General features: G+C 41.7%; 1 protein-coding gene across 4 annotated transcripts in view; it reads left to right on the plus strand.

The window, feature by feature from the left end:
• LOC115207805 (AMP deaminase 2-like) overlaps positions 1–24,619 on the plus strand; it is an 85,116-nt gene that overhangs the window by 1,662 nt on the left and 58,835 nt on the right. The gene's annotated exons all lie outside the window — the stretch shown is intronic.

Raw genomic sequence — 24,619 nt, forward strand, 5'->3', positions numbered from 1 at the left:
ATCAGAGGTAAAACTTGCATCAAAGTTGGTGAAGATGTCTGGGATACTGATTTTCACTGAAGAACGTTTTGTCCTTTGATGTAGTTGTGTCGTCTTACCACTAGATGGTGGTCTTTACTTAGTATTCCCTGTGTCTCATTACCTCAGTTCCAAATCAAATCAAATTTTATTTGTCACATGCTTCGTAAGCAGCAGGTGTTGACTAACAGTGAAATGCTTACTTACGGTCCTTTTCCAACAATGCAGAGTTAAAGATACAGATAAAAAATATAAATAAATTGTGACATGAGGAATAAATACTAAGGCTGTCAAACGGGGCGGCAGGGTAGCCTAGTGGTTAGAGTGTTGGACTAGTAATCGCAAGGTTGCAAGTTCAAATCCCCGAGCTGACAAGGTAAAAATCTGTCGTTCTGCCACTGAACAGGCAGTTAACCCACTGTTCCTAGGCCGTCATTGAAAATAAGAATTTGTTCTTAACTGACTTGCCTAGTTAAATAAAGGTAAAAAACGACTAAAATAATGAAGATTTAATGGCATGGCTGACCTTGTAAAACAACACATTTCACTGCACCTATCCGGTGTATGTGACAGTAAAACATTATTATCCCCAAAAAATATTTGCTCAAATTCTGCCCTAAAGAAAGATTTTTCCATTTAAAAAGCAGTACATTGAGTTACAGGTATACTATGCTTTGAGTGTAAGTGACAGAAACACACAATTATTTACATCAGAATGTTTTAATAGCATTTTCACCATAAACAACACAGTTGTTGTAAATGCTCCTAATGCTCCAATGCTCTTGAAGTTTAACACTTGTGTACACACACACACACACACACACACACACACACACACACACACACACACACACACACACATACATAATAACCAACCTAAAACTTCTTACCTGGGAATATTGAAGACTCATGTTAAAAGGAACCACCAGCTTTCATATGTTCTCATGTTCTGATCAAGGAACTTAAACGTTAGCTTTTTTACATGGCACATATTGCACTTTTACTTTCTTCTCCAACACTTTGTTTTTGCATTATTTAAACCAAATTGAACATGTTTCATTATTTATTTGAGGCTAAATTGATTTTATTGATGTATTATATTAAGTTAAAATGAAAGTGTTCATTCAGTATTGTTGTAATTGTCATTATTACAAATAAATAAATAAATTAATAGGCCGATTAATCAGTATCGGCCTTTTTTGGTCCTCCAATTATCGGTATCGGCGTCAAAAAATCATAATCGGTCGACCTCTACTGTCGTTACTCTTTGCTTATTTGAGCTGTTCTTTCCAATGTATGGACTTGGTCTTTTACCAAATAGGGCTTTCTTCTGTATACCACCCCCTACCTTGTCACAACACAACTGATTTGCTCAAACGCATTAAGAAGGAAAGAAATGCAACAAATTAACTTTTAACAAGGCACACCTGTTAATTGAAATGCATTCCAGGTGACTACCTCATGAAGCTAGTTGAGAGAATGCCAAGCGTGTCCAAAGTTGTCATCAAGGCAAAGGTTGGCTACTTCGATTTGTTTAACACTTTTTTGGTTACTACGTGATTCCATATGTGTTATTTCATAGTTTTGATGTCTTCACTGTTATTTTACAATGTAGAAAATTGTAAAAAACGAAATAAGAAAAACCCTGGAATAAGTAGGTGAGCCCAAACTTTTAACTGGTTCTGTATATTCAGTTTGTCACCCAATTTGATGTGCTCCTATTAATTTCACATGTTGGTGGTTATGGGTCCTTTTAGGTGTAAATGTACTCATACATACTGTATTTCACTTGAATTGCAGTGCAGCCTTGATAACCTACCGTTCTATTTTAAGGATTTGCTATTTTGCTTGTCTTCTATGGATTGAGAAAGAGAAGCTGTTTATTTATTTATTTTATTATACCTTTATTTAACCAGGTAGGCCAGTTGAGAACATGTTCTCATATACAACTGCAACCTGGCCAAGATAAAGCAAAGCAGTGCGACACAAACAACACAGAGTTACACATGGGATAAACAAACGTACAGTCAATAACACAATAAAAAAATCTACATACAGTGTGTGCAAATGTAGTAAGATTAGGGAGGTACAGTAAGGAAATAAATAGGCCATAGTGGCAAAATGATTACAATTTAGCATTAACACTGGAGTGATAGATGTGCAAGTAGAGATACTGTGGTGCAAAGGAGCAAAAAAAGAAATAACAATATGGGGATGAAGTAGTTGGGTGGGCTATTTACAGATGGGCTGTGTACAGGTGCAATGATCGGTAAGCTGCTCTGACAGCTGATGCTTCAAGTTAGTGAGGGAGATATGAGTCTCCAGCTTCAGTGATTTTTGCAATTCGTTCCAGTCATTGGCAGCAGAGAACTGGAAGGAAAGGCGGCCAAAGTAGGAGTTGGCTTTGGGGATGACCTGTGAAATATACGTGCTGGAGCACGTGCTACGGGTGGGTGTTGCTATGGTGACCAGTGAGCTGAGATAAGGTTGGGCTTTACCTGGCAGGCTTATAGATCACCTGGAGCCAGTGGGTTTGGCAATGAATATGAAGCGAGGGCCAACCCAACGAGAGCATACAGGTCGCAGTGGTGGGTAGTATATGGGGCTTTGGTGACAAAACGGATGGCACTGTGATAGACTACATCCAGTGTTGGAGGCTGTTTTGTAAATGACATCGCCGAAGTCAAGGATCGGTAGGATAGTCAGTTTTACAAGGGTATGTTTGGCAGCATGAGTGAAGGATGCTTTGTTGCGAAATAGGAAGCTGATTCTAGATTTAATTTTGTATTGGAGATGCTTAATGTGAGTCTGGAAGGAGAGTTTACAGTCTAACCAGACACCTACTGATTTGTAGTTGTGTGAATTCAGACACATAGGTGTATCTGTGTGAATTCCTCAGTCTTGTGTATCTTATTGCTATTTGGTTAATGTTGACATCAACATTTTCTGTATACTACATTATGCATTTTTCTCTGGCACTGGAATGAGGTAATACTTCTCTCATTGCTTGCACGTCTCAGTAGCTTGCAGGACACGGGACATGAGGGTGATTTGGCACTAGATCACAGTTTGTTGACATGGCAGGAAGTTTGGAGCATGTCATGGACTGCTGAGTCGGCCTGCCTGCCTGGGAAAGGTATCTGGCTTCTGCTCTGTTGTCACAGGATATTTATAATCCATAATGTCGGGCATGCAGAATTTTCCAGGAAAGCAGCTTGTGAGCCCACTAGTCTGCTTATAAGCACTCTGTGCTGGATGATCCTACATCACCTTTAATTATCTAATTTGTCTTCCAGCTGTGTCCTCCATTAATTTTTTGGGTGATTTGTTAGCAACCGATCTACAGTGCTTGCCTTGGGATGAAAGAAGTGCAGCAGTTGTCTTTTTCCAAGTCTGTCCATTAGACTATGTTCACCGAAATTCATGAATGACATTATTCTTTAAAGACTAGGGCTGGGCGGTATAACGGATTTTACGAAATGCCGGTGTTGATGCACGGACCAGTTTGGGTTTTTACTTTACCTTCTGTAACAGTATTTGAATGTTTGGTTTGTTGAATGTGATACGCCGTGTGTAATGTACATTTTTATAGTTTCATTTTGTGTTTCTTACATCTGCAAACAGCTAGTTTATCTTTTCTTAGCAAGTTGGGCGTAAATCTTGTTAGCCGCTAATTGTTAGCCGCTGGTGCTAATCACTAATGAGGCTGCAATGAAAACTAATGGGACTGTAGCGACTGTGTTGGCATCACAATCTGGGGTGTGAATTACGATTCTATTCCAGCGTTGATTGACATGGTAATGGACTGATAGTATTGGAAAAGAGTTGAAAACACAGATCCCGTTAAATTAGCTTGGCCCTCAAAACCTGATTCAAATTCAACACAAACCTTCAAATAGGTATGTAATGACACATTATATAAACTCTATATATAGTGTTTTTTAAAAAACATTTTATAGGTGATAAGTTGGACAGGTCGGGTGAAAAAAATCAGTTTCCCACACGGTTTATCTCCCCCTTTCTCTATCACGCAGTAGGTTTTGCTTCCCCACCCGCCATTTAAAAAAAGCCCAGATGGAGCTCATTGCCTTCTTGAATCATGCAGAGACGGGCAGGATGAAGGTCTCGTCATTGATTTTGCTGGAAAGGGGAGAAATTGTGCTTTACAATGGTATTCATATTACAGTTGACCTGGAAGTATTACATTTTTTGGGCGCTAAAATAAGGTCAATTGTCGATGTACAAAAGTGCGTTAGCTAACTATAGCTAGCTAATAAATGTACTGAGTCAGAGCAAACGTAATTAGCTATACAGCCTGATAATACCAGTGATGGTGTAGACCTAAATCAGCATGTTGATTGTGCAATAGTATCTTCTAAATCAATATGTGAAGCAAGAATATGTTAGCTACATGAAGTAGTTAAGAGTAGTTAAGAGAAAGTATTCAATGTAGGAAACCGTTATCAACACTTTGGTTCCTACACTGTCACAATAACTCCTCCCTGGCATTTTAATTTGTTGTCATGTCAAACAACAATGTATTCAAAGTGCCCACTATTATATTCTAACTATAGAATAATTAGAATAATAATTATATTTCCATGATTCCAACAGTTCACCCAAGTGTTTTGCTCTAAATCGCAAGTGTCAAGGTTGTGCGCTACTGGTGGAAAAGTCAGGTGCAGGAGAGCAGAGAGTTGTGAACAGGCGCACACTTTATTTAGGCAGAGGCAATAAAACAGACAGACGCAACTGCGTCAAAAACAAGAATAAGCAAATGTTTAACATCCTTCGTGAAATACCACGGAATACAGGGGAAAAACCAGCCTGGTGCGTAACGCGAAACACGTAACAAAAACAATTTCACACAAAGACATGGGGGGGAACAGAGGAATAAATACATGTAAACCAGGTGTGCAGGGAACAAGACAAAACAAATGGAACAATGGAAAAATGGAGCGGCGATGGCTAGAAAGCCGGTGACGTTGACCGCCGAACGCCGCCCGAACAAGGAAAGGAGCCGACTTCGGCAGAAGTCGTGACAGCAAGTCAAATCGCAATTGCAACAGTTGGTTAAAAATAAGGCCCAGATTATTTGCCCATATCGTGCAGCCCAATGTGGAAGTGTGGAAAAGATCTGAAATGAGTGCAGGAAATGCAGAAATGTATAAAAATACTGAACATTATTTTGGGTTGAATTGAACAATATAAAAATTCAGAATGGAGAAAGGCCAATTGAAATCACTTAGAATGTACAGTGCATTAGGAAAGTATTCAGAGTCCTTTAATTTTTCCACGTGTTGTTACTTTACAGCCTTATTCAAAAATGTAATAATAGTTTTTTTCCCTCATCAATCTACACACAATACCCAATGGTGATATATCAAATTTACATATTTATGCAGACCCTTCACACAGTACTTTGTTGAAGCACCTTTGGCAGCGATTACCGCCACAAGTCTTCTTTGGTAAGACTCTACAAGCTTGGCACACCGGTATTTGGGGAGTTTCTCCGATTATTTTCTGCAGATCCTCTCAAGCTGTCACGTTGGATGGGGAGTGTTGCTGTACAGCTATTTTCAGGTCTCTCCAGAAATATTTGATCTGGTTCAAGTCCGGGCTCTGGCTGGGCCACTCAAGGACATTCAGAGACTTGTCCCAAAGCCACTCCTGCGTTGTCTTGGCTGTGTGCTTAGGGTAGTTGTCCTGTTGGAAGGTGAACCTTCCCCCCCAGTCTGAGGTCCTGAGCGCTCTGGAGCAGGTTTTCATCAAGGATCTATCTGTACTTTACACTGTTCATCTTTCCCTCGATTCTGACTAGTCTCCCGGTCCCTGCCGCTGAAAAACATCCCCACAACATGATGCTGCCAATACCATGCTTCACCGTAGGGATAGTGCCAGGTTTTCTCTAGATGTAACGCTTGGCATTCAAGCCAAAAAGTCCTTTAGGTGCCTTTTGGCAAACTCCAAGCGTGCTGTCATGTACCTTTTACTGAGAAGTGGCTTGCGTCTGGCCACTCTACCATAAATGCCTGATTGGTGGAGTGCTGCAGAGATGGTTGTCCTTCTGGAACGTTCTCCCATCTCCCCAGAGGAAATCTGGAGCTCTGTCAGAGTGACCATCGGGTCCTTGGTCACCTCCCTGACCAAGGCCCTTCTCCCCCGATTGTTCAGTTTGGGCGGGCAGACAATTCTAGGAAGAGTTTTGGTGGTTCCAGACCTCTTCCATTTAAAAATGATGGAGGCCACTGTGTTCTTGGGGACCTTCAATGCTGCAGACATTTTTTGGTACCCTTCCCCAGATCTGTGCCTCGACACAATCCTGTCTCAGAGCTCTACGGACAATTTTTTCGACCTCGTGGCTTGGTTTTTGCTCTGACATGCACTGTCAACTGTGGGACCTTATATAAACAGGTGTGTGCCTTTCCAAATCATATCCAATCAATTGAATTTACCACAGGTGGACTCCGATGAAGTTGTAGAAACTTCTCAAGGATGATCAATGGAAACAGGATGTATCTGAGCTCAATTTTGAGTCTCATAGCAAAGGGTCTGAATACTTGTAAATAAAGTATTTCTGTTTTAAATTTGTAATAAATTTGCAAAGATTTCTAAAAACGTATTTTCGCTTCGTCATTATGGGATATTGTGTGCAGATTGAGGAAAAACATTTATTTAATCAATTTTAGAAAAGGCTGTAATGTAATAACATGTGGAAAAAGCGAAGGGGTCTGAATACTTTCCGAAATCACTGTTTGTGTTGCCATCCTAGAGTCCCACACTACTCGGAGAAAAAATGTATGAAATGTATGCATTCACTACTGTAAGTCGCTCTGGATAAGAGCGTCTGCTAAAATGACTAAAAAATACTCATAAAGCAAATTTATAACTATTTTTATTATTCAAAAACATAAAATACCGTCATACCGTCCAATTGTTTTAAAATACTGTGATGTGATATTTTGGCCATACTGCCCAGCCCTAATAGAGAACTCGGTCCCATTTGCTCAGTTGGTAGAGCATGGTGTTTGCAACGCCAGGGTTGTGGGTTCGATTCCCACGGGGGACCAGTACGAAACAAAAAAGAAGAAAAATCTATGGAATGTATGCATTCACTACTGTAAGTCGCTCTGGATAAGAGCGTCTGCTAAATGACTAAAATGTAATTATTCACTGTTATGGTTTCATACACACTTTCCATGACTTTTCTATGACTTTTAACCACATTTTCATTACTATTATTATAGCCTACATGACAAGGTAAGCATTATTGACACTGCAAGGCTGCTGTCTGGTCCTATTTAGGCTGCTGTCTGGTCCTACCATCTCCTGCTGTTGTGCCCTTGACCCTCCACAAAGTAGACTTGCACTGTTAGTCACATGTTGTCAACATGTGGTCAACCCTCCATCTGGAGAGCTCCTGGGTGTCCAGGCTTGGGTTTTGAAGCACCCAAGTCTGCTTATAAATGTCCTGTTGAGCACCTGATGTTTAGGCTACAATGTGGTTAAACCAGGGCTTGAACAAAAGCCTGCACACCCTGTAGCTATCTTGGAGGATGGTTGCCAGACTTGATATAAAATCTTGCACAATTACAAACAATTACTTTTGGTTTTATGAAATGATTCCCTCTTTCAATGAATCAGGGATCAAATGGATAAGGTAGGTAGGTTACTTCAAAGCAAGGTGTCTAACTAGACGTGTTTATATGTAAGACTCAAATAATCATATTTCAGGGGAGATCTATGCACAGCAAGTTATTTGTCGATTAGACTATTCTTAGAATATTTTTTACGTTGTCGCAAATGCATGTCTACTGTTTAATAGAGGGTAATCCCAGTTTTCCAACGATGCATATTTATTTAGGCTATCTACAGTGCCGGTGAAAAGGCGACAACAACATTAATGCTTAGTTAGATATAGTTAACTTGTGTCAGTTATCTCGCAAGCACTGGTGTAAAGTACTTCAGTAAAAATACTTGAATGTACTACTTAAGTAGTTTTTTGGGGTGTCTGTAATTTACTTTACTATGGGGCCTCTCGAGTGGCGCAGTGGAATTGTAGAATTTTAGTAGAATTTTACTGGGTGACTTTCACTTTTACTTGAGTAATTTTCTATTAAGGTATCGTTACTTTTGCTCAAGTATGACAGTTGGGTACTTTTTCCACCACTGCTCGCAAGTTTTATTTTGAATTGGTGATCTAGTTTGTCTGTCATTATCTTATACCTGCTGCTGAAATGTCATGCTCTCTCTCCTCAGGCAACGGCCCACTTGCACTGGCACACACGCAGCACACAGACACACACTGAAGTGTCATTCCGATAATGGCTGATGTAACGATATGACGATAATGGCTAATGTAGATTTTTAATGAATTACATTGACAAAAAATATGAAACAAATTTCCATAACTTTTCATGACCTTTACAAACCCTCACAACTTGGAACAGCGCATCATGCTTATTCAGGCTGATGAATGCCCACTCTTTATTGCTATTCAATGCAGATCCCGCCTTCATTCCGCTTTGATCAAACTTTATTACCTCGGTGTGTGAAAACTGGGACAGCGATAGGCTACTTTGTTTTATAGATGAGCCAGTACTCAATTCCCCCAAAATTAGAAGTGCCTGTACTCCGCTTCGGCCCAAGTCGAGCACTGCCGATCTAAGATATTTCTCATCGATTTCTATTTTTAGAAGACCTGAAAAACATTCTGTCGTGTGCTCTTGTTGGTGCTGCTGTCCTGTACCATGTTTGCTGTGGTGTAGTTGTGTGTCTCACTCAGGGCCTGCTGCCTATCACACTTACTGCGCTGAAAACGCTGAACTGCAATGCCCTCCTCCACCGTTGTCTTTCTCCACATTGACTCTCGGCAGCTCGTTCCACGGTTGCTGGGGCAACCGAGGAGGATGGGGCCCAGCGTGGCAGGGCGAAGCCTTGGGCTGCGTTGTGTCCGGCCCCCATGTTGCCTGACTGCTGACCTGGGGCTAGGCGGGGGGAGGAGCCAGCCCTGTAGATGGGCTTCCACAGGCCCTGCATGGGCCCTGCCATCCAGCTGCAACAAAAGTCCCCCTAATGTTAAAGCTAGCGCTAGCGTCACAGCTGCGCCTCTCTGCCTCTGCCGGCTGTTCTGCAGCTCTGCCTCACTCTGCTTCGGCCGTTACAGGAGCACAGGCAGCAAGATGTCATACTCCTCCAGCGAGGGCCAAGGGAAGCCCAAATCCCCACTGCGCAAGAGGGGGAGTCTGCAGAGCACCACCAGCCCTGGTGAGTGGAGGGGTGTGGGTGCAGTGGGGTCCCAGAGAGGGGAGTAAGGGAAAGTGGGGGTTAAACAGGAGGAGTGGGGGGTGTGGATGCGCATTTGGAGTCGAACGGACACATATGCTAGTGCAGTAGTGTGAAGGCACTCAATGTTATTACAGTAGAACGGGAAAGATAAAAAGAAAACTGTGGAAATATGAATTTTCTGTCTCTGGTAGTCCAGTTTTGGGGGGATTCATTTGTTGATTAGGCCTATGTTCTAGTGGGAGTTTTGCATGGACTTTCAATTGTCCTTTATTTCACTGACTGTGAAGAGGATGTTGGACTGTAAAAGGGATTTTTTTCTTTCTACATTTTTCTCCCATTTGAAAGCATCCATGCTTAGTAAATGCATGGTTAATCATGGAATATGGTTTGTTTGATTGTTTCTAATAGCCTAATCAAGGTTGTTAATTCACCAACAGCTAAACATTTAGATCTACAGCAGGAGGTCAACAACATTTTCCTTTATCAGAGCTTTAAAGCCAGAATCCTTATTGGTGAAACTGCCATGCAATATGACAACAACAAAGAAGTTCCTGCAAAAGACAAACTCTGTTTTTTTCCCTCGGACATCAGAAAATGTACTGCACAGTGGAGGCTGCTGAGGGGAGAATGGCTCATAATAATGGCTAGAACGGAGTGAATGGAATGGCATCAAACACATGTATTTGATACCATTCCACTAATTCCGTTCCAGCCATAACCAGCCTAATTAAGGTGCCACCAACATCCTGTGGTACTGCAATTTTTTTTTACCATGAAGCTCCTCACCTTTGCTTCTTCAACAAAACAAAAACAATAGATTTGAGATATTTGACAAGCATGTGTCCACATGCTTTTGGTCATATAGTGTATTTTCCCCATTTCAGTTTTGGCCTTTGGAACTGTGAAAGATAGTATCAGCTGAGAACGTTTGTTATGACCTTGTAAGTAAGGAGCACAGATAAGTAAGCAATAGTCAAGTTTTACATCGGTCAAAACTCATGTCAAATTGAATCACTCACTCCACCTCTCTCTGTGTGGCCAGTAGGGTTTATTAGAGGACAGCCTAGCTGGAAATGGGACAGCACAACTTCCAGCCCCTCCATATCTTCCCCAGTGGGCTTAGATAGGGCACAGCAATAGGGCCCATTTATCTCCTGTATCTCATCACTGCCTTCACCATGACACTGGCCCCTTTGGCTGTTTGGCCAAGCAATGCAATGTCACACACACAGGGGTATTTTTATGTAGAAGAACTGAGAAGCTCAGACATTCTACTCCAAAATGAATGAAAAATATAGCTGCAAGCAGCCATGCTGAGGTTCAAGCTTTGGCCCCATAGCGCCACCATCAGGACACATTCCACACATTGCCCTAGGATGAGCTACTTTTGTACTACTTACCATGCTTGCCAAATATCAGAACACATCGAACAGATCATGCAATATGCTTTTAATGTATTTTGGACCAATCTTGACAGTGTTTGGAACATGTGTACCAAGTAGGGTTGGGTGATATTATGATAGTATTGGATATCGAAGATGATTGGCAGCCATCGTTGATGGTGACGACATTGTGATGTGGCAGACGATGTATAGCCTATTTCAACGAGCCTGGCACAGTGCAGTAAAGAGCTGACTGGGCATCCCACAGCAGGGCCATGCCAAGTGGCCTATTCCTTTGCTATAGCCTGCATAACCTATTTCAATACATATGTTATAAACAATTTACAGAATGTGTGACAATGTAGACAGAGCTAGACTTTCACCAAAGAAGCGCAAAATACCCAGTGAGAAAATATGTTCAATTTTTTTCCCCTCTCAATGTCAAAAGAATCTGGGCCATGTAGCCGAAGCCCATTTAGATTTTTTTTAGACCGGACACTCCGGTGTCTAATTATTTTAAAAGCCACATTTTGTATTTTCTCTCCATTTTATATGAATACGACTTCAGTTTTTATGCATGCTGGCTTTCTCCCACCGCACTACTTCCTGATCAAATAATGAATTCATTTAACGGAGTTCTCAGAATGTTTTAAGTTGTTTGTGAATAACCTAAAAACATGATAGGCCTAAGGTAATAATGGCAAAGGTAGAACAAACAATAGCAAGATATGAAAATATAACCAGTAGTGAGATGTGAGCTTTCAAAGTTTGCATTTTCAATCGCTTGTTATTGCGCCACCATATGGCCAATTGGCATGGCATTGCATGAGAGCGTGTGGCCACAGAGTTTCTAAACCGAGAGGCGCAACATCGCAAGACTTCCAGGAACGCTTGCGAAACAGACCAAGCAGACCAGTTTGGGGTTTGAGAAGTCAATGAGAGAAGTGAAAATTCTTCCTTAGTTGTTCATTTTCTCAGAATCTGAAGGCACAACCTAGATTCAAACCAATGTCTTAAGTAGTTGAACATGTTATTACTCCAACTTTGTGAAAGTGACAAACTGACACATTTTCGTCAAAAACAACGTTATATCGAATGAGTGCTTTTGATGGCCTACACATCAGCAGTTCGGAGCAAGACGTCCGTTAGACCTGATGACCATGAGCTTATCTAGTTATCGCTTACGAGTGTGATCGGGGATTTCTATTGGAGAAGTGGTTTCTCCCCATCTTCATAGTGTACTGTCTTTGGTGTGGCCCTTGGCCCTTGAACCCTCCTAGGCCTTACCATCTCATTGGAATTTGCATATAAAAAAATAATAATTGGCGGAACCGGAATAATAATAACCAACGCCAACAAATACGAAGTTAGGAACCAATATACACAGGGAGTTAGGAAAGCAAAGGCCCAAACCTCCCCCATTTCTCCTTCACCCAAATCCAGATAGCTGATGTTCTGAAAGAGTTGCAAAATCTGGACCCCTACAAATCAGAGTGAGACAATCTGGACCCTCTCTTTCTAAAATTATCCGCCGCAATTGTTGCAACCCCTATTACTAGCCTGTTCAACCTCTCTTTTGAATCGTCTGAGATCCCCAAAGATTGGAAAGCTGCCGCGGTCATCCCCCTCTTCAAAGGGCGAGACACTCTAGACCCAAACTGCTACAGACCTATATCTATCCTACCTTGCCTTTCTAAGGTCTTCGAAAGCCAAGTTAACAAACAGATCACCGACCATTTAGAATCCCACCGTACCTTCTCCACTATGCAATCTGGTTTCCAAGCTGGTCATGGGTGCACCTCAGCCACGCTCAAGGTCCTAAACGATATCATAACCTCCATTGATAAAAGACAATATGGTCATGGGTCATTACTTAGCAAAGACTTATAGATGACCTGGAGCCAGTGGGTTTGGCGACAAATATGAAGCGAGGGCCAGCCAACGAGAGCATACAGGTCGCAGTGGTGAGTAATATATGCGGTTTTGGTGACAAAACGGATGGCACTGTGATAGACTGCATCCAATTTGCCGTATTCATCGACCTGGCCAAGGCTTTTGACTCTGTCAATCACCACATTCTTATCAGCAGACTCAACAGTCTTGGTTTCTCAAATGACTGCCTTGCCTGGTTCACCAATTACTTCTCAGAGTTCAGTGTGTCAAATCGGAGGGCCTGTTGTCGGGACCTCAGGCAGTCTCTATGGGGGTGCCACAGGGTTCAATTCTCGGGCCGACTCTCTTCTCTGTATACATCAATGATGTAGCTCTTGCTGCTGGTGATTCTCTGATCCACCTCTACGCAGACAACACCATTCTGTATACATCTGGCCTTTCTTTGGACAATGTGTTAACTAACCTCCAGACGAGCTTCAATGCCATACAACTCTCCTTCCATGGCCTCCAACTGCTCTTAAATGCAAGTAAAACTAAATGCATGCTCTTCAACCGATCGCTGCCCGCACCTGCCCGCCTGTCCAGCATCGCTACTCTGGACGGTTCTGACTTAGAATATGTGGACAATTACAAATACTTAGCTGTCTGGTTAGACTGTAAACTCTCCTTCCAGACTCAAATTAAGCATCTCCAATCCAAAATGAAATCTAGAATCGGCTTCCTATTTCGCAACAAAGCATCCTTCACTCATGCTGCCAAACATACCCTCGTAAAACTGACTATCCTACCGATCCTTGACTTCGGCGATGTCATTTATAAAATAGCCTCCAACACTCTAGTCAGCAAATTGGATGCAGTCTATCACAGTGCCATCCGTTTTGTCACCAAAGCCCCATATACTACCCACCACTGCGACCTGTATGCTCTCGTTGGGCTGGCCCTCGCTTCATATTCGTTGCCAAACCCACTGGCTCCAGGTGATCTATAAGCCTGCTAGGTAAAGCCCAACCTTATCTCAGCTCACTGGTCACCATAGCAACACCCACCCGTAGCACGTGCTCCAGCACGTATATTTCACAGGTCATCCCCAAAGCCAACTCCTACTTTGGCCGCCTTTCCTTCCAGTTCTCTGCTGCCAATGACTGGAACGAATTGCAAAAATCACTGAAGCTGGAGACTCATATCTCCCTCAGTAACTTTAAGCATCAGCTGTCAGAACAGCTCACAGATCACTGCACCTTTACTTAACCCATCTTTAAATAGCCCATCCAACTACCTCATCCCCATATTGTTCTTTTTATTCTTATTTTTTTTCTTCTCCTTTGCACCCCAGTATCTCTACTTGCACATTCCTCTTCTGCACATCTATCACTCCAGTGTTTAATCGCTAAATTGTAATTACTTTGCCACTACGGCCTATTTATTGCCTTACCTCCCTAATCTTACCTCATTTGCACACACTGTATATAGATTTTTTCTATTGTGTTATTGACTGTACATTTGTTTATTCCATGTGTAACTCTGTGTTGTTGTGTGCGTGTCGCACTGCTTTGCTTTATCTTGGCCAGGTCGCAGTTGTAAATGAGAACTTGTTCTCAACTGGCCTACCTGGTTAACCTCTCTTGGGTAGGGGCAGTATTTTCACGGCCGAATGAAAAACGTACCCAAATTAAACGGCCTACTACTCGGGCCCAGGAACTAGAATATGCATATTATTAGTAGATTTGGATAAAAAACACTCTGACGTTTCTAAAACTGTTTGAATGATGTCTGTGAGTATAACAGAACTCATATGGCAGGCAAAAACCTGAGAAAAATCCAACCAGGAAGTGGGAAATCTGGTTCTTGTAGTCTTTTCAAGTCATTGCCTATCTAACACACAGTGACTTAGGGTTGATTTTGCACTTCCTAAGGCTTCCACTAGATGTCAACAGTCTTTAGAACCTAGTTTCAGGCTTTTGCAGTGAACAGAGAGCGAACAAGAAGGCCGGGAAGTTGGTGACTCAGAAAATGACATGAGTTTTGTGGCGCGCATTCACATGATGAGATATCTGTGTTCCAAAACATTTTTCAAGACATTGGAATTGTCCGGTTGGAATATTATAGAAGTTTTATGTTAAAAAGGCCCTAAAGATTGATGCTATACAACGTTTGACATGTTTCAACGAACGTAAATAGAACTTCTTTTTTACTATTCGTCGTGAAATTTTGGGCGCGCTTCCTACATTTGGAGTAGCTTACTGAACGCGCAAACAACAAGGAGGTATTTGGACATAAATTATGGACTTTATCGAACAAAACAACATTTATTGTGGACCTGGGATACCTGGAAGTGCCTTCTGATGAAGATCATCAAAGGTAAGTGAATATTTATAATGCTATTTATGATTTTAGATGACTCCAAAAATGGCGGGTATCTGTATTGCCTGGTGTATGTTTCTGAGCGCCGTACTCAGATTATTGCAAAGTGTGCTTTCCCCGTGAAGCTTTTTTGAAATCTGTCACAGCGGTTGCATAAAGGAGATGGTTATCTATAATTCTTTGAATAACAGTTTAATATTTTATCAACGTTTATGATGAGTATTTTTGTAAATTGTTGTGCTGATTTACCGGCAGTATTGGAGGCAAAATATCACACACCAATGTAAAATGCTGTTTTTGGATATAAATATGAACTTTATCGAACAAAACATACATGTATTGTCTAACATTGAGTCCTAGGAGTGTCATCTGATGAAGATCGTCAAAGGTTAGTGCTTAATTTTAGCTGAATTTCTGGTATTGGTGACCCCTCTCCTGCTTGGAAAATGGCTGTGTGTTTTTTCTTGTGTTGTACCTTTCCTAACATAATCTAAATTTATGCTTTCGCCGTAAAGCCTTTTTGAAATCGGACGCTGGCGTCCCACCTGCCCAAAAGAGGTTAAATAAAGGTGAAATAAAACATTTATAAAATACAATAAGTTTTCACCCAGCTTTGCTGCTTGAACCTCTAATAAAATTAAGCTGGCGCCATCTAAAATTGCAAAGCGATAAAGTGCGAATTGCAAAGCGATAAAGTGCTTATTAACCTGTTGGGGGTAGGGGGCAGTATTTACACGGCCGGATAAAAAACGTACCCGATTTAATCTGGTTATTACTACTGCCCAGAAACTAGAATATGCATATAATTATTGGCTTTGGATAGAAAACACCCTAAAGTTTCTAAAACTCTTTGAATGGTGTCTGAGTATAACAGAACTCATATGGCAGGCAAAAACCTGAGAAGATTCCTTACAGGAAGTGGCCTGTCTGACCATTCCTTGAGCTTCTTGCCTCTGTTTATTGAAGACTGAGGATCTTTGCTGTAATGTGACACTTCCTACGGCTCCCATAGGCTCTCAGAAGGCGGGAAAAAGCTGAATGATGTCATTCCAGCCCCAGGCTGAAACACATTTGCGCTTTTGGCAAGTGGCCGATCAAAGGACAATGGGCTTAGGCGCGTGCACGAGTCCACCCCATGCTTTATTTTCTTTCGTCTTTTTACCTAAACGCAGATTCCCGGTCGGAATATTATCGCTTTTTTACGAGAAAAATGGCATAAAAATTGATTTTAAACAGCGGTTGACATGCTTCGAAGTACGGTAATGGAATATTTAGAATTTTTTTGTCACGAAATGCGTCGTGCTCGTCACCCTTCTTTACCCTTTCGGATCGTGTCTTGAACGCACGAACAAAACGCCGCTGTTTGGATATAACTATGGATTATTTGGGACCAAACCAACATTTGTTATTGAAGTAGAAGTCCTGGGAGTGCATTCTGACGAAGAACACCAAAGGTAATAACATTTTTCTTATAGTAAATCTGACTTTGGTGAGTGCTAAACTTGCTGGGTGTCTAAATAGCTAGCCCTGTGATGCCGGGCTATCTACTTAGAATATTGCAAAATGTGCTTTCACCGAAAAGCTATTTTAAAATCGGACATATCGAGTGCATAGAGGAGTTCTGTATCTATAATTCTTAAAATAATTGTTATGCTTTTTGTGAACGTTTATCGTGAGTAATTTTGTAAATTTTTTGTAAATTCACCGGAAGTTTGCGGGGGGTATGCTAGTTCTGAACGTCACATGCTAATGTAAAAAGCTGGTTTTTGATATAAATATGAACTTGATTGAACAAAACATGCATGTATTGTATAACATAATGTCCTCGGTGTGTCATCTGATGAAGATCATCAAAGGTTAGTGCTGCATTTAGCTGTCTTCTGGGTTTTTGTGACATTATATGCTAGCTTGAAAAATGGGTGTCTGATTATTTCTGGCTGGGTACTCTGCTGACATAATCTAATGTTTTGCTTTCGTTGTAAAGCCTTTTTGAAATCGGACAGTGTGGTTAGATTAACGATGGTCTTGTCTTTAAAATGGTGTAAAATAGTCATATGTTTGAGAAATTGAAGTAATAGCATTTCTAAGGTATTTGAATAACGCGCCACAGGATTCCACTGGCTGTTACGTAGGTGGGACGATTTCGTCCGCCGACCCTAGAGAGGTTAACCATGCCGCTGCTAAAAACTCAGGGTTTAAAAATGGTGCAGTTTACACATATTTAGCAGTTGAGAAATAAATCATGGAAAGCTGGGATCCCCTCTTTTTAACAAAGACCATTATAACTGCTGTTGTCCCCATGAATGCAATAATTGCTGTGCATTAACTGCTTGTCAGAATGCATGTTTCCCTCCCTATGGCACTCGTAACTTGAGTGCGCTTCGAGAGGAATATTTTAGATAAAGTATTCTACTATGGGGTTCTCTGATTTTTCTAGTCATTACTTTTGTTTGCAGAGGAATAGTAAATGTGGACTGTTGTAGCATCTTAAAAATGTGCCTCGGTTTAAATATTTGTTCATGTTCCATATTGTGGGTGTGTGGTGGCAATGATTTTGCCATAGCGCAGCGCCACATCTTAAATGACTGCAGCAGACACACTGCTTCATGGGCTCCTGAGTGGTGCAGTGGTCTAAGGCACTGCATCTCAGTGCAAGAGGTGTCACTATAGTCCCTGGTTCGAATCCAGGCTGTATCACATCCGGCTGGGATTGGAGTCCCATAGGGTGGCACACAATTGGCCCAGTGTCGCCCGGGGTAGGCCGTCATTGTAAATAAGAATTTGTTCTTAACTGACTTGCCTAGTTAAATAAAACTACATAAATACCGTTCCTGGAGTGTACAGTATTTCTGGCAGTGTACACAAGGGGTGATATTTTTTTCCAAATAGTAAAAAAAAAGGATTCAAAAAAGTAGAATAATTGACACACAAAACTAATTCAGGTAGAAGGGTTCTTGATCCAGGAGGGGATTGATTGTCTCTGCTGTAACTAAGAAGCTTAATCTTAAAAGCTATCCACTTAGTTAGCAAGTAATCAAGCCAAATGCATTGCTGGAGCCCTGAGCTGGAGAAAATTTATTTGGCACATCATATATAGTTAACTAATCTAAGAAAAATTAGCTTTAGGGTGCCCCAAACTAAAAATGTATAGTTTTATTTTTTGTTGTTGACAGTATTGAAAATCATACCGTCGGTATTTCAAAATACCCCGCAATACAGTATATTGTACACCACCTAAGTCTACAGTACATGACACCAACTTAATTTTTATTGAGTGAAATTTCATATGTTAAGTTTCAAATTGATCAGTACTTGGTAGACATTTTAAAGCAGTGAAGCCTGGTTATCTACGCACAACATAAAGAGTGAAGTCAGCACTAAGCCAGCACTTACAGTAGCCTACACAGAAACTCTGTGCCAAGAACCCTGGCCAGTTAAACAACTAACAACTGATACTGCTGTATGTGTGCTGTTGTCACCAGAGCATCTCTTTTCCCCAGCCTCTGAATGTACCATCCTATTAGCCAGCATGAATGTTGGATGGCTGGAGAGATGCAGCCAGGCCAGTGGATCAGAGGCAGTAACTCACAAGGAAACTCAGGCTGTGGTGTGTGTGTGTGTGTGTGTGTGTGTGTGTGCGCACTGTGCTGAGATAGCCTGTCTCTGCTGCAGTAATAAATAACTTAGAGCTCTCTCCTCCATTGCAGTCATTTAAGTCCCCTCGATTAGCCGCTTGGCTGAGCCCTTTGCACAGTGGAAACACCCTCTGCCATAGGAGGCACATCCACCCATTTTAGAGCTTCACACACCAAATAACTGTCATGGTGAAGGATGGCACACAGCATCTAGTTAGGGAGATCTTAACTGCCAAATTACTACAATAAAGGATGCACTCACGCAGTTGCAGTTTTAGGTGCCAATTGATTGTTGTGGAAAACACACAGAATGTTACTTTATAGGCCACACTCTGGCCCCCCTATTATGCTTTGAAAGATGTCATTATTTAAGTGCTTTTTTGTTTGATACAAATATTCACAGGTGTACTCATGTTTTTTTTGTAGCTAGGCCTATATTATTGGATAAGATTTGTTCTGATGGTAAAGCCCTTCTGCTGTTTGCATTTAGTTTTTCTATGTCTCATGAATCCCTAGCCTACATACTGCCTGAATGCAGCTGCCTTCCACTGGGGCCTCATCAGACCACTGCAGCACATGACGCCAGCAGATTTCTGTATTCAACCAATAAATATACTGTATGAAGTGATTTACAGTGCATTAGGAAAGTATTCAGACCCTTTGACTTTTTCCACGTATTGTTACGTTATAGCCTTATTCTAAAATTGATTATATTGCTTTTTTCCCTTAGCAATCTACACACAGTACCCCATAATGACAATGCAAATACAGGTTTTTAGAAATTATTGCAAATGTATTGAAAATAAAACTGATGTCACATTTACACATTTACATAAGTATTCAGACCCTACACTCAGTATTTTGTTGAAGCACCTTTGGCAGCGTTTACCTCCTTGAGTCTTCTTGGGTATGACACTACAAGCTTGGCACACTTGTATTTGTGGTGTTTCTCTCATTCTTCTCTGCAGATCCTCTCAATCTCTGTCAGGTTGGATGGGGAGCGTCGCTGCACAGCAATTTTCGGGTCTCAAGAGATGTTCGATCAGGTTCAAGTCCGGGCTCTGGCTTGGCCACTCAGGGACATTCACAGACTTGTCCCGAAGCCACTCCTGCGTTGTCTTGTTGGAAGGTGAACCTTCGCCCCAGAGTGCTCTGGAGCAGGTTTTCATTAAGGATCTAGCTGCACTTTGCTCTGTTCATCTTTCCCTCGATCCTGATTAGTCTCCCAGTCCCTGCCACTGAAAAACATCCCCACAGCATGATGCTGCCAACACCATGCTTCACCGTAGGGATGGTGCCAGGTTTCCTCCAGACATGACACTTGGCATTCAGGCCAAAAAGTTACATTTTGGTTTCATCAGACCAGATCATCTTGTTTCTCATGGTCAGAGAAATTTAGGTGCCTTTTGGCAAACTCCAAGCGGACTGTCATGTACCTTTTACTGAGGAGTGGCTAGATTGGTGGAGTGCTACAGAGTTTGTTGGGAGAACGTTCCAGAATAACGTTCTCCCATCTCCACAGAAAAACTCTGGTGCTCTGTCAGAGTGACCATTGGGTTCTTGGTCACCTCTCTGACCAAGACCCTTCTCCCCCAATTGCTCAGTTTGGCCGGGCAGCCAGCTTTAGGAAGAGTCTTGGTGGTTCCAAACTTTTTCCATTTAAGAATGATGGAGGCCACTGTGTTCTTGGGGACCTTCAATGCTGCAGAAATGTTTTGGTACCCTTCCCCAGATCTGTGCCTTGACACAATCCTGTATCGGAGTTCTATGGATAATTCCTTCGACCTCATGGCTTGGTTTTTGCTCTGACATGCAATGTCAACTGTGGGACCTTATATAGACAGGTGTGTGCCTTTTACAAATCATGTACAATCAATTGAATTTACCACAGGTGGACTTCGATCAAGTTGTAGAAACTTCTCAAGGATGATCAATGGAAACAGGATGTACCTGAGCTCAATTTTGAGTCTCATAGCAAAGGGTCTGAATACTTATGTAAGTAAGGTAATACATTTGCAAAGATTTCTAAAAACCTATTTTCGCTTTGTCATTATGGGGTATTGTGTGCAGATTGATGAGGAATAAGGCTGTAACGTAAGAAAATGTAAAAAAATGGAATGGGTCTGAATACTTTCCGAATGCGCTGTATATAAGGTCCTACAGTATTTCCCCAGGGGGCTGGGGGGAAAACACTCCAGCATATCATTACTCTCCCCCTGTTGTCATACACTTCCAGCTTTTTAAAAGCAGCTGTGGGATCGAATTAGGATTTTTATTTGGATGGTTTTTGCTTTTGTCATCTCTCTGGTTCCATTGTTTTAATGTTCACATTAAAAACACACTAGCCTAATTCTCATAATACTATGGTTTTAAATATTCAAATCTGTTGTTGTTACATAACGCCCCAACACCTCATTTTTGTTAGGCTTATAGTGATGACCAGTTTATGGTAGGTGAGAATGATTGGTGTTAGCCTAACTAACCATCACTAAGCAAACCCTTGGTTATCAGTACAGCTGTTGGTGTCCCTTTCTCCTCGCCCTGGCCCTCTGGTCTCCATACTGTACTGTACAGTATAACAGCATGTTTATCACCCCATGGACTTTGACCTGCTACAAGGATGTGCCCCTCTCTCCTATTTCAGTAAGAAAGGAAGGATAGAAACGTGATTGGAGAATCAGGGAGTGACTCACACTTTTAACTCCTCTGCATATATGCCAGTGTGTGTTTGTGTAACTGCACGTGTGTGTTTTCCACTCCTGTTGAAAAGTTACATAGTAAGTGACAGTTTCTTATTGCCACGGAGAGGCACTGTAGCGCAGTCTTCGTTGTGACTTAACAGTTTAGTTTGTGCAGTTTCTTACCCTAGCTATCTAGAACTTTCTATCTCTCACTGTTGGAGCAGTGCTGTTGTGACAAAGGGTCTTCCACAAAGAGATAAGGTAGGACAAACATTATTATATATTTTTCCTAACAAAGCAACACATAGGCTATCTATGATACGTTAATTTATGATGGAATCTTGAACTGTAATATAGTTGGCCCTGGCTTGACATCATCCATGTGTTTGCTGTCATGGGACTGATCCTTTGTGCATGTTCAAATCATCTATAAGTGGCTTTGTTAAGCTTCACAATCAATTGTGTATACTTATGGATGATTTGGACATGATGTGCGAAAAATACTTATCGGTCCAATGACTTGAATGGTATTGTGGCACAATAATTATGTATCTCGACATAGAACCCCTTGAGTGATTGGTTGAGCCTTCTTGAGTGTGTGACGTCGCTCTGAGCCCTTACCAAAACACAAAACATGGCAGACAATTTCTCTCGCCTAGTCGGATCTGAAACCCCCTTTTGCCCTCAGAACAGGCTCAATTCGTCAGGGCATGGACTCTACAAGGAGTCGAAAGTGTTCCACAGGGATGCTGGCCCATGTTGACTCCAATGCTTCCCACAGTTTTGTCTAGATGGCTGGATGTCCTTTGAATGATGGACCATTCTTGATACACACAGGAAACTGTTGAGCGTGAAAAATCCAGAAGCAATGCAGTTCTTGACACAAACCGGTGTGCCTGGCACCTACTACCATACCCCGTTTAAAGGCACATAAATATTTTGTCTTGCCCAGTCACCCTCTGAATGGGACACATACACAATCTGTGTCTCAATTGTCTCAAGGCTTAAAAATACTTCTTTAACCTGTCTCCTCCCTTTCATCTACACTGATTTGAAGTGGATTGAACAAGTGATATCAATAAGGGGACATAGACTGACCAGGTGATTCCAGGTGAAAGCTATGTCATGGAAAGAGCAGGTGTCCATAATGTTTTGTAATCTTCAGAAATTACTTTGTCAAAACAACAAAATAACTAGACCTTTACAATTATGGTGAAACTTCGAGGATTTATTTGAATAAGTTGGTTGAAATCTTCCTAGAGTTGACACAGTGTTGACGGAAGGACATGTCAAAATGCTGAATTTGTATAAAAAATCGTATTTATTGAATTCTCGATGTGATATGAATTAAAAGGCACTTCATTTCATTAAATTCAATATTGGTGCATAATTTCTACTTAAAATATCAAAGGGATACAAAAGACACCCATTTCGTGGAATGACCCATTTACCCCCTCACAATATAAGTTTACAATAGAATTAGGACATTTGTTAACTGACAGTGTCCTGTACATCAACTCACTTAATCAATCACTTTTCCACCTATTCACTCACTCTTGCACACTTACTCACACAGTGGTGGGATATCACTGTTTACTGCTCCTCACTCAGCTCACTGAGTAAACTGAACGTTCCTGCAAGCCAAGGGCAGCTGTGGTCAGGGTCATATATCAGATACCCACTCTGTGTGGAGAGTCAGATTCTCTATAATACAAGTCAGGACTCAGTGTGAATGTGTATATTTACGGTACATGTGTGACAGTTAAAAACATAGGTGTTGTTTCCTGTTTGTGTCGCCTTCCAATGTGTGTTTGTGTCCCTATACTGCTGTACTATGCTATCTGCCAACAGCACAGCCTCTAAATCAGTGCCCAGCCAGTGCTGCCAAGACTGAGCTGCCTCATAAACACCATCCATCATTGGAGAGGCTCTGAAAGACCGCAGAGGGACGGGTGGGTTGGGGGGTTAGATGGGGGTCAAGGGACACCCCCTCTCTTAGCCCTCCTAGTCGAGATAAGGAGTTGTTTACAGCCCCTCTCTGATCTCAGACACATACTCAGGAATGACCCTGCCGCCAGCTCAAGGTGGCCGGCTGAGCTGAATGGTTTAATATCCTGAGGTAAGAGCTATGGCGCAGTGTACGTTATGTGCAATGTGACACTGGGCTGGGCTCTCTCTTTGCTATATTCAGATGCTGTGAAAGCTGGGCTGATTAGCAGAGCGGCTGTTGAGTGGTGGAGTGAGGGCTGGATTCTAAGAGATGGGAGGGAGAAGAGGAGCAGGGACTCTTGGGTAGCCTGGGACAGTAAGCGTGTGATTTTAGGGGAAGGGGTGTAACGGTTCACCAAACCCATGGTTTGCTATGTATTGCGGTTTTGGGGTCACAGTTCGGTTTCGGTACAGCGGGAAAATGAAATGCCATTCCAATGTTCAGCATTCACAATGTTCAGCATTGTCTTTTGTAACCACATTTTTATGTTGAGCCTCTCAAGTGTTCCCACTAATGCTGCGTTTGTAACCATGTGGGAGGTGGGAATTTACCGCTTGTGAAGTCGTAAATACTAGTTCAAATGACATTTTATTGGTCACATATAGGGCTGTGTCAGTCATGAAATCACAGTAATTGACCGTTAATTAACATAAACACATTTAACATCTCCTGGCTTCCACACATAGCCTACAAGCCACTGATGCAGACCAACTACTTTTTAAAAAGTATATTAAATCCATGTAATATAGCCTACACCTTCACAAAAAATCCATTATTTATTTTAGACAGGTATAAAGAATGTAGTCTATTTCAGAAGAACAGACTAGCATACTCTGAGTTGTCCTTATGTTAGGTCCTGATCTGGCCATGCCATATGGCTGTGGGCTACACTCATTTAGCAGACAAGATATGCTTATAATTCCATTTGTCACGCCCTGACCATAGAGAGCCCTTGGTTCTCTATGGTGTAGTAGGTCAGGGCGTGACTAGGGTGTTCTAGTTCAATATTTCTATGTTGGTGTTTTGTATGGTTCCCAATTAGAGGCAGCTGGTAATCGTTGCCTCTAATTGGGGATCATATTTAGGTAGCCATTTTTCCCACCTGTGTTTGTGGGATAGTGTTTTGTGTTGGTGCTTGTTTCACCACGTTGTGTTGCTTGTTTATTGTTTTGGTTGAAGAAGTTTCACTTTAAATAAATATGTGGGACCCAACAAACGCTGCGCCTTGGTCCGTCTCTTACAACAACCGTGACACCATGGCATTATTTTATAGTATGAAGAATGCAATTGAACAAAGCTGAATAAAATAGAAAATATATTTTCTCCACAAAGTTTTTGAGGGAGTGCACACATGCGGCTATTCTGTGTTGA

This window comes from Salmo trutta, chromosome 14, assembly GCF_901001165.1.
Source record: "Salmo trutta chromosome 14, fSalTru1.1, whole genome shotgun sequence".
Lineage (NCBI taxonomy): Eukaryota > Metazoa > Chordata > Actinopteri > Salmoniformes > Salmonidae > Salmo > Salmo trutta.